Source organism: Numenius arquata, chromosome 10 (assembly GCF_964106895.1).
Source record: "Numenius arquata chromosome 10, bNumArq3.hap1.1, whole genome shotgun sequence".
Classification (NCBI taxonomy): Eukaryota; Metazoa; Chordata; class Aves; order Charadriiformes; family Scolopacidae; genus Numenius; species Numenius arquata.
In genome coordinates, this window is record NC_133585.1 from 56,190,221 (window position 1) to 56,200,319 (window position 10,099).

Below are 10,099 nucleotides of genomic sequence, written 5' to 3' on the forward strand. Positions count from 1 at the left end.
CGCGCACAAACTTCGCCCGCCTCACGGCTCCCCCCGCCCCCCCGCCTTAACGGCCGCCCCCCCACACACCCCCCTTCACGGCCGGGCGGGGCCGGAGCCGGCGGCCGCTCCCCCCGCCCCGGCGCTGCCGCCCCCGGGGGAGCGCAGGGACCCACCTGCGGCCGGGGGCGGCACTGCGCTGCAGGGGGGCGAGAAAATAAAAAATTAAAAAAAAAAATCAAAAATAAAAAAAAAAAGGTAAAGCGCCACCAGCACAGCCCCGCAGACAGCGCCGGCGCCGGCTCCGCGGGAGCGGTAGGGCTGCGCGGACGCCCCGCGGATCCTCAGGCCGCCGCCCCCCCGCCCCTCCGCGCCCGCGGCGGGGGCGCGCGGCGCCGTGAGCTCACAGCGCGCGATCCGCCAAGTTTAAACGGCAGGAGGGGACGGCCCCGGCACCCGCACCCCCCGCGCCGCCCCTCTCCGCGGGTCCCATCCGCCGCCTCCGCCCCCCTCCGCGCCGGGGGACGCGGGGCAGCGCGGTGCGGGGCCGGACCGGACCGGGCGGTGCCGCCGCCGCGCAGCGGAGCCGCGGCCGGCAATTCCCGTTCCGGTCCGTCCTCCGCGCCCGTACGTGAAGCGCGGGGGGAACGGCGGCCGGGGCCCGCCGGCGGCTCCCTGCCGCCCCCCCCCCGGGGTCCCCCCATCCCCCGAGCCGCCCCCGGGCTCCGCGCTTGGGGGCGGTGCCGGTCCGGTCGCCGGCTCTGACCAGCTTGTTGCCTCGGAGGCGTTGGGCTCCCGGCCCGGCGGGGCTGGTGGCCCCAGGTGCGGCTCTCCTCGCCCCGCAGGCGAGCGGGGCTCCGCGGGGCGGGAGGGCGCGGGGGGGGAGCCGGCCGGGACCCGGCGCCCCTTCAGCCTCCGCGCATCACAGCGGGGAAGCCGGCACCGGGCTGGGAGCGGCTACGGAAAATAAAGGTATATCCAACTAGCCTTTTTCCTGCCCTGCGCACAAAAAGCTGTCCCTTCCGTCACCCTCTCTAGTTCTGTCGGTGGGTGAAATATTTCTGAATGTCTGGGTCTAAATCCTGCAGCGAGAACCCTCTTTCCGTAGCCAAAGTGCATGGCTACACGTGGTGAGGAGGAGTCCTGACCTCCTCTTCTCCCAAGGAACAGGCGATGGGACAAGAGGAAACGGCCTCAAGTTTCCAGGGTGGGTTTAAGATGGATATTAGGAGAAATTTTTTCATGGAAAGGGCTGTCAAGCCTTGGAAGAGGCTGCCCAGGGCAGTGGTGGAGTCACCATTCCTGGAGGTGTTTAAAACCAGGCAGACGTGGCGCTGAGGGACGTGGGTTTGTCAGTGTTGGGTTGATGGTTGGACTTAACAACCTTAAAGGTCCCTTCCAACCAAAACGGTTCTCTGATTCTGTTCTATGATTGTGTTTTTCACAGATGAGGTCCATCTTTTCCATCCGCAGAACTGTCTTGCGCAGAGGGTGTTTCCTACACACGCGTAACACAGTAAAAGGCAGTTAAAGGTTAGTTTTAGGAGGGTAGCTGGAGATAAAGCTTGTGGAAGAGAAGCACTCTGGGTGCTGGAGGTGGGGTGGGCGGTAACAGCGCAGTGCTCTCCACGAAGGACTGGAAGAGACCTTGCGAGATGGTCTCTGCCCCAAGGCGCCATCATCCCCATCTGGGTGTTGCGTTAGCCACCGGGGAGACAGCAAGTGTCTCCTTGGCCTTCACGGAGTTGAAGCCCACTCCCAGATGCTGTTCCGTGGGCACCCCAGCAGCTCAGGTCTCTTACATCAGGAGTCTTCAACGCCTTTGTGTCTTTCTTGAAGCACGATGTCCGAAGCTGGAGGTAACATGCTACCTGGGACCTTGGAAGCGTTTGCAAGAACCGAAGGGTAACGGTGTGTGTGTCACAGGGTACGGTCCTTTGCCCTGCTTCCCTGCACGCTCTGCCGGTAACAGCAGCAGGCTGTTAACTAACGACGATTTTGTGATACAGTTGAAGCTCTGGTTGGTTGTTTCCCTTGAATTAACCACCACCTCGTTCATTGCTCTTACTTCTATCGCAATGCCTGCATATTTCTCCTTTGTGCACCGTTTCTATTGAATATCATCTTTTTTTTTTTTTTTCCCCCAGAATATTTATCCAGTTTGTCAAAATCACTTTGAATTTGAGCCTATCTTCCACTGTCAGGTACAGAGTCAATAAACAATTTCTATTCTGTAACCCAGCCTGTTAGCAAGAACTTTATTGTTATCTGTGATCCTCACAGAGCCCTGCAGAAGGTTTCCTCCCCCACTGGGGAGGGAGCCCTTCAAACCTTACTCTCTTTGTAGTTTCCAGACAGTTTTCACTCACTCTGATAGTCGCAAGACCTGTGTAAGGCAGTCTTGCTTAGGAGAGAGCCATGTGCAAGGCTTTGCTCTGCTGTCTGAGAAAGGATCTGCTTCGTCATTTTCTTGTCCCCCTTGCCAGGCTCTAATTATTGTCATGGAAAATCCCCCAAAGGGGCTGTGCAAGCTGTTGCACTTTTTGCTGGTTGCAGCTAACCAAGAAGGTACCCCATTCGACCAAATTTTAAATTTTGGGGTTTGTATTCAACAGCTGAATCCACCAAAAGATTAGAATTATTCACAAAAGCAGAGAGAATTGATCTTGTTAGAAATTCCACTTAATTTTTTAGCCCGTCATCTAGGGTTAGGAAACTCACCCGGCATAGAGAAGATTTTGATTCAGCTGCCTTTTTCTCTGAAGGGATTCAGCCCTGATGTTCTTCCGCTCGGTGCAAGAGGCATAACAGCTAGAACCATTGTAAGTATAGAAATGATTGCTATGAGGTCATATAATAATTGTAGAGAGAAAGCAGGATACTGGCAGGGAAGGCTGGGCAGGAGATGATGCATACTGGAGCTCCATGGCACGCCGGCTCAGTCCCTCTCTGGAGGTCGAAGTGAATGCAGATGTTCACTCTCAGCAGAAGAAATTCTATTTAATTTCCTGAATCCTGAGAATGGTTTTGTAGTAAGGGTCATAGTCCACAGCTGGCGAAGCCAGGTCTGCTTTGTAAAGAATAGAGGCACATTTTCCAGCAAATAATTTTTCACACTCATAAGCCACCCAGCTCTAATAAGAATTGCTGAGTTTTTAAGATGCTAAGGTAGTTTAAAAGAGGGGGGGAAAAAAAAAGCAAAAAAAAAAGCAGCTCGCTGTTGTGTGAGTTATCAGCTGCAAACAGGCATCGAGGCACGTGGCATTAACATTGGCTTGCCCTAGAAGAACGTGTGGTGGAGCTGCAGAATGTACAGTTTCTTCAGTGGGAATACATGCAAACCTTCAAGAATCTGCCGTTTGAAAAATCTCAAGCCACATGTGAAAAAGATTGAAAGAGGTGCATTCTGAAGCCGTGCACACCTTGGCACCACAACTTAGTGTACTGGGGACATACATCCATTTCTGCTACCAAAACGTCCCGCTAAGGTCAAAGCTCCACCAAGTCTGGTGGGACCTGGGTCAGACAATCAGCTCATCCCCAGCAGGGACCAGACCCGCCGAGCGGGGTGACTACGAGAAGCTCTTCAGCCACACATTTCAAACCTGGAAGCTGGGCTCAGGCAGCACATTTATTGAGATCACAGCTTTACGTACAGAATCCCTCAAAAGAGCCTCCAGCTCATGGCTGGTCTTCATGCGGGAAAGCCATGATTCCGGGCAAATACTGCAGGAGCCAAACCGTGCTCACAGGAAAGATAAAGTTCCTACCTTCGTCCTCACTGCTACAAACAGCAGAGGCTGATGTGCCCTAAACAGAGACTGAATCTAGCAAAACAGTGATTAACCGCCTGTAATATTGCCATATAAAAGAGTGAATAAAGGTAATGGAACGGGAGTTTGCTTTGATTACAGTATTTCCCTCTGGGTGGCTTGGGATGTAAAATGACCAGCTCTGTTCCCGTGTCCTGTTCCAGTCTGCTCGGCTGGAGATAACACGTAGCGCTGCAAACCACCCTCAAAGGTGGGACGGGGGGCGAGGGGGTCCGCTCTCCTGCTGGTACAACCCAGAGCTGGAAGGGAGTCACACACAGTTGGCCGTTCTGGTATTTAGGGGGCCAACGTGCTTCTATCATGGCTGGTTTCCATCCTCGGACCTCCAAGGGTCCCTCTCAGCACCTCACACCCTCTCTCTCTGTACCACTCCTCTGAAGATCGACCAAAACCTCCAGGGAACGGCACGGCACTGGTAGCACACCAGAAATAGAAATGGAAATTCAATGTGATAGGAAAAGACTCTCTCACAAAAGTTCAAAATCCAAGATCCTCCAGGCTCCCACAGAGAGCATGTATTTCCAATGTATTCTGCAGAGAAAAGTTTCAACACACTCACCTCAAAAACTAAAATGCTCATTTAAATATAGACTCTGGCTATAAATAACAATACACGTAACAGTTTTTCACTGACCTTCTGTTTCTAAGTCATTTTGGCCTCCTCTGTCTCCAGTTTTGTCATCAAGTTTCAAAATCAACATCACATGTTGGTACTGCTGCTAACTGTGGAAATATTTTTTTGTAAATCATCTCATTTGTTGGGTTTTTCTTAGAATCAAACTCTTCTTCTCAAAGTTAACTGAGAACTTCAGCTGAAAGGGAAAGCTAGGAGCCCTCCTACTCAGGGGAAACCCAGAAATCCAGTCCCCACAGAGAAACTGCAGAGAAGTTCCTTTTATCAAGATTTTTGAATTCCAACTTGTATTTTTTAAGGTACTAGGCTTGGCAGTATCGCACAGGGTCAGGAAATTTGCTTGAGAAGTATATACTACAAACATTTAGTAAAATTTAAGTAGTTATAAATTTGAAGACCTTTTTAGCCAGTGGAGATTTTCTAGTCACAGTATAGTTACCTTAAATAAAAGGTTTAACAGTAGTGAAAATAACTAAATTCTACGAAAATATTAGGGAGTTCCCCAAAAAATCTTTGGCATTTGGAAAACAACATAATTCCTATTCCAGAATTCTAAAGTTTGGTTTAAATTCCCAAGAAAAACTATTGCTCTAGTCAAAGTCACACAGAACTTAGATGAGTAATGGTAACGCCATGAATTATTTCCACTTTCAAATCCTTACTCAGTTTGACTGGCTGGATGATGGATGATTGCTTCTTCATTGTTGCTGTGCCACTGCGAACTCAAGAAAGCAAACAAAACTGCTGATGGATCAGAGTTTTTGCCAGTTACCTCACAAGCTGCAGATTTGCTACTGCACAAAAGAAATCACTGAAATGTAAGGGTAATCAGAAAAGTTTATTTTGAGAGAGAAAATCAGTACAATGTAAAATATTTCTAAATAGCTCAGTAATCATAAAACACTGATGTCAGGGAAAATGGTTTCTCATTCCTCCTTTCACAAAAATCCACAGTAATTTGGACCTAAATATGGTACAGGAACATGGCGTTTGCAGGAAGCTGGATGAAAAAAAGTTCTCTTCTTTTAGATCATCTCTTTCAACACACAGAAGCTATAGATCAGCTTTGCAAGAACAGAACAAACCCAGCCCTCTGCTAGCTAGGAAAAGCATTCAGCGCTTTTGAAGGTCAACCCTCCTTTTAGGTCTTCTCTCTGGCCTTCGCTGGTCAGAAAGCTCACTGTAAGTCCTCCAAGTATCTGGAGCAATTGCTCGTCACATCCGAGAGTTTCCTTTGATAACACATAGGGCCTTCACACTCTCTCTCACCGCTCAACCTGGTCCAGGCTGGATCTCAAATAACGTTGTATTACTGAAAATAAAGCAGTATATTCTGCAAAGCTTCCTTAACAAGACCGAAAGTCTCATCTCACCAAATTTGAAAACTGTGCAGAATATATCAAAAGGTAGCAGCTGTCACCTCCAGTTCTGATTTCTCACCAGAGGCATCGCCAACTATCTTTGGAGACATTTACACCGATAAATAGGGCAGGTGGGTGGCCTAGAGGGAGCTCCACACAGGTCATCTGCCTCCGGTTCTGTTTTGGGCTTCTCCAAACAGTTCTTTCCAAGACTCAGCCCAGGCCCAGCGCCGGGAATCATTTATTTCAGCTTATATAAAGGGTGAGTGGATGAGATGGCACCAGGTTGTGTCTCTGTCACCCTCTGTCACCTCTGCTCATCCAGCTGAGCACACACGCCCCCAGCACTTGCCGTGCCCCTTCCCCAGGGCACCCCACAGCTCCTTCAGATCTGAAGAAAGTCCCTAGGGTGGCCTGCACAGAGACCTCCCATCACCTCAAAGGCTGTAGTGACCTTTTCCTCCCCACATTGTGCCAGAGATCGAGATTCCAGCTTGAAGAGCGAGCAAATAAAATGTTGGTTTGCCACAAATAGTTCAGTGCCGATAACACGCAGTCTTTCCCCAACTCACTGACGACCGACTATTAATTTCTCTGAAGGATACCTGGGACAAAAAATGCTATATAAATACTTTCTTCAAATTTGAAGATGAGGAAACTGTCAAAGAGAATTTAAGTGAAGACCATAAAGCTGACAGCTCCAGTTCCATCAGTGCAAATTTCTAGTATAAATGCATATAAAAACATGAAGGAAGCAAGAAGCAGCACATCTATACTGCGTTACTGCACTGAATTCCACTGAAGAAAGGCATCAGAGGTGCCACAGATGGGAAGAGGAAGGTTTTATATCCTGGGTGCAACCCAGCAATTGCATAACCTGCATTCTAACCGCTCCACCATTAAGGAAAAGATGCCATTTTATTTAAAATTATAATCGCCAAATTCAGTGATGTCTGATGAGCTGTGGGAATGTGACTTGCAATGTTGATTCCACCATATTCAAGTAAGAAAATAAATGGTGAAAGAAACAAGGCTTAAGATAAATACTTTATATTAGAAAGTATTTTTCGTAAGGGGTATTAGTATGTTGTGGTTTCGGCCAAATTTACCGAAACCAGACTGACAGATGGCCCTTCCCTCCCTCTCTCACCCCCCCAAAAGAGAGAGAGAGGAGAGAAAGAGATAAGGAGATTCAGAAGTTTAGAATGAACTAAACTACTTTAATGAAGAATTAATATTAAAATAAAAATAAAGAAGAAAATAATGAAATAGATACAATATACACAAAACCACCATATCGAGCTCCCAGGATGACAGTCACGTCACCGGCAGGCACTGGGGCAGTCCCAGACTGGACTCAGTGACGAATGGGAACTGGATTCCAGCTCTGGAGTCAGGAACACACGGATGGGGATCAAAGGCAGATGAACAGACAGAGTCCTCTCTGGACGTCGGCCATCGCAGGAAGGGGCTGACCCTTTGATCCCTCAGCCTTTATACTGAGCATGGGGCAGATGGGATGGAATACCCCAGTTGGTCAGGTTTGGGTCACCTCTCCTGTCCGCTCCTCCCCACCGATGTGACCCCTCTACGTTTTTTCCGTTTCCGACCCTCTAAGGAGGCAAATAAGGAAATTGGCTGCCCTTGGTTGTTACAGCAATAAGGATAAGCAAGGGCCTCCCTGCTCACCATCCCTTGGCACGGAGCACAAACATTGGGCTCATCATTCTGAGAACGAGCAGTTTTCTCCACAATGTGCCGTTAATGTCAGAGAGTTAGAGGAGGCCGAGCTAGGATGGAAACCGACAGAACAGAAAATTGGTTTGGTTTTACTTCAAACCGGGACAAGTAAGAGGGGGTTTTCCGCTTTTTAATGATTAACACATTTGATGTTTTACATGCCAATGTTGAAGACTGGAGACAAGCCAAGCAAAGGTAAAACACCAAGGAGTAGAATGCTCCTCAGAAAAACGCTTACGAGTATCTTTATAGCCAATAGTTACTGCCAGGTTGATCTACAGCATTACTAAGCAGACACTTACTAACTAACCAGTATTTTCCATGGAAGTTGTTATCCATAGTTCAAAATAGCCATCACGAGAACTGGAAGATTTTTGTGGCTACTGCGATTCAGACATCACAAGTTGCCTTTTCAGCCTCGGGCTTCACCCAGGCTCATCGGATATTCAACAGCAGTAGGACTCAGAATACATTAAAGGATCAAACATAAGAAATACAGACATCACTGAATATTATGAAAGAAATAAAGATAAAACTAACCAAGGAGTTTCATCTAAAGCTTATTGAAAATTTTGAACTAAAACCTTTAATTTGAATGAGTTCCATAATAGCACAAAGTTGATAAAATAAAATATTAACGGCTATCAGGTGTAAAAAAATGTTACATCTACCTGAATGTAAAGACACTGAGGGGTTTTAGTATTTTTTTGGAGGGGGTTCTCCTGATACCCTGAATAAAAGACAAGGTTATAACTATCAAGAAACTGAGAGCAGAGACAATTTTAACAGATGTGTGGACATCTCCATGAGCAGATGCTTGTCCCTTTTATGAATATTCGTGAGAGCTGGCAATTTCTCATGTTAAAACTTCCAGGAACCCATTGTTTGGAAGTACCCAACTTACTGTACTTTCCTAAACCTTGTTTTCCCTCCTGATAGTCAGAGGCGGCACCAGGCATGAGACCTGGGGTGGCTTGAGAGCGGATGGTCCTCAGGCAGCTCAGAACTGAGGCGGGGAAAGCCAGTAACATCTCTGCTGCCACACTCCAAATCCACAAGAATCCACCTTCTGTCCCCTCCTTTCCCTCCAGCGTTCCAGCTCGTGAACACATGGAGCTGGCTTCAAGCTTTTCCGTACGCTGAGAGGCAGCACAGCTTGGTTTCAGCTGCACAGCCCGGGGTGAACGAGAGGTGGATCAGGCCACAGGCAATAAACACACTCCTCTCTGTGCCTCGACAAACCTATTGCTTTTAGAACACTAACATTCTGAAACAGAAACGTTGTTCCCTGGTAATGCCCAATCTTAGCAAATGTACCTTAGAATTCCACACCCCCCCACCCCCCAGCCCCCCGGCCCTCATTACTTAGCGGAAACATTTCTTCTAACTAGGATATAGAGGGCCTTCCACGCCTGGGGGAGCTAATTTTAGTCACTTAATGCGGTATCAAGAGGATCATTCCATGTTCAAGGATAAAAAAATAGCTAAGAATAGAGCCAAATGGATTTTCAAAAAACTTTCATCCTGAAGTTAATGATAAATTTAAGAATAGCTAATGTTAAGAGCTCTTTATGAAGTGATTAATGAAGTCTGTCAAGTAGTAAATCCCAACTTCTCTGGAACTTTTTGCAGGTACATGTATCTGCAATTTTATATATACTGGAGGAGAGAGAAAAAAACTAGGAAGAAGCTGTCTGCTGTAATTATAGATTCTACTCAATGACGAAAATCAGAATTTGAATTAACGTGGAAGCAAATGGATTGGTTAAAAACCAAACAACAACAAAACCAACAAAAAGAGCGAAACGTGAACACTGTAAGGAAACTTTTAAAATTTAACACAGAAAAAAACCCCAAGACGTTTTTAAACGACATTCAAAGAAAGTGCTCCATTTCAATGTACCTGAGGGCTTTTTCCTTTTCCCTTCCCTTTTCCCTTTCGGCCATGGGAAAGGCCACCCGCCTCCTCCTCCTGCCCGCCCGTGTTCCACACACACGTACTGGTCCTTCTGTCCTTCCCAGGCTTTAAACGGCCTTGCGTGGAGACCACTGGCGCATCACGAAGGTAGATGTGTAATATTGGAGCTAATTACTCCGATATCTGTTCCTGACCTGAAGAGCATACAATAGGCATGCGAAACACGTGACATCACTTACCAAGACAAAGAGTTGCCACAGTTTGAACACCTCGGCAATAGGTAGGGATTTGGACATTTCCAATAAAATCTTCAAGCTCATGTTCTCAAGATATCACACCTGAGCTAAACGCCTTCCAGCCTTTGGGAAGCCACCAGAGCAGTTTGCACTACTGGCATTAAGCCTAATTGATATGTTCCAAGCTTTTCAAGACCATTTGGCATCTAAGGGTGAGACTGAAGAGAGTATCAGCCTCTATACACAGGAGTTGGTATCATGGCATCTCAGGCTCCTTCGCAGCGAAACGCCTCTTTTCAGATGACGTTTATGTATAAGAACAAGTTAAATTGTCATCTCTTCTCTCTTTCAGGTCTCATACCATGCGAGCAGAGAACTTCCTTGCCAAGATAGTGGTC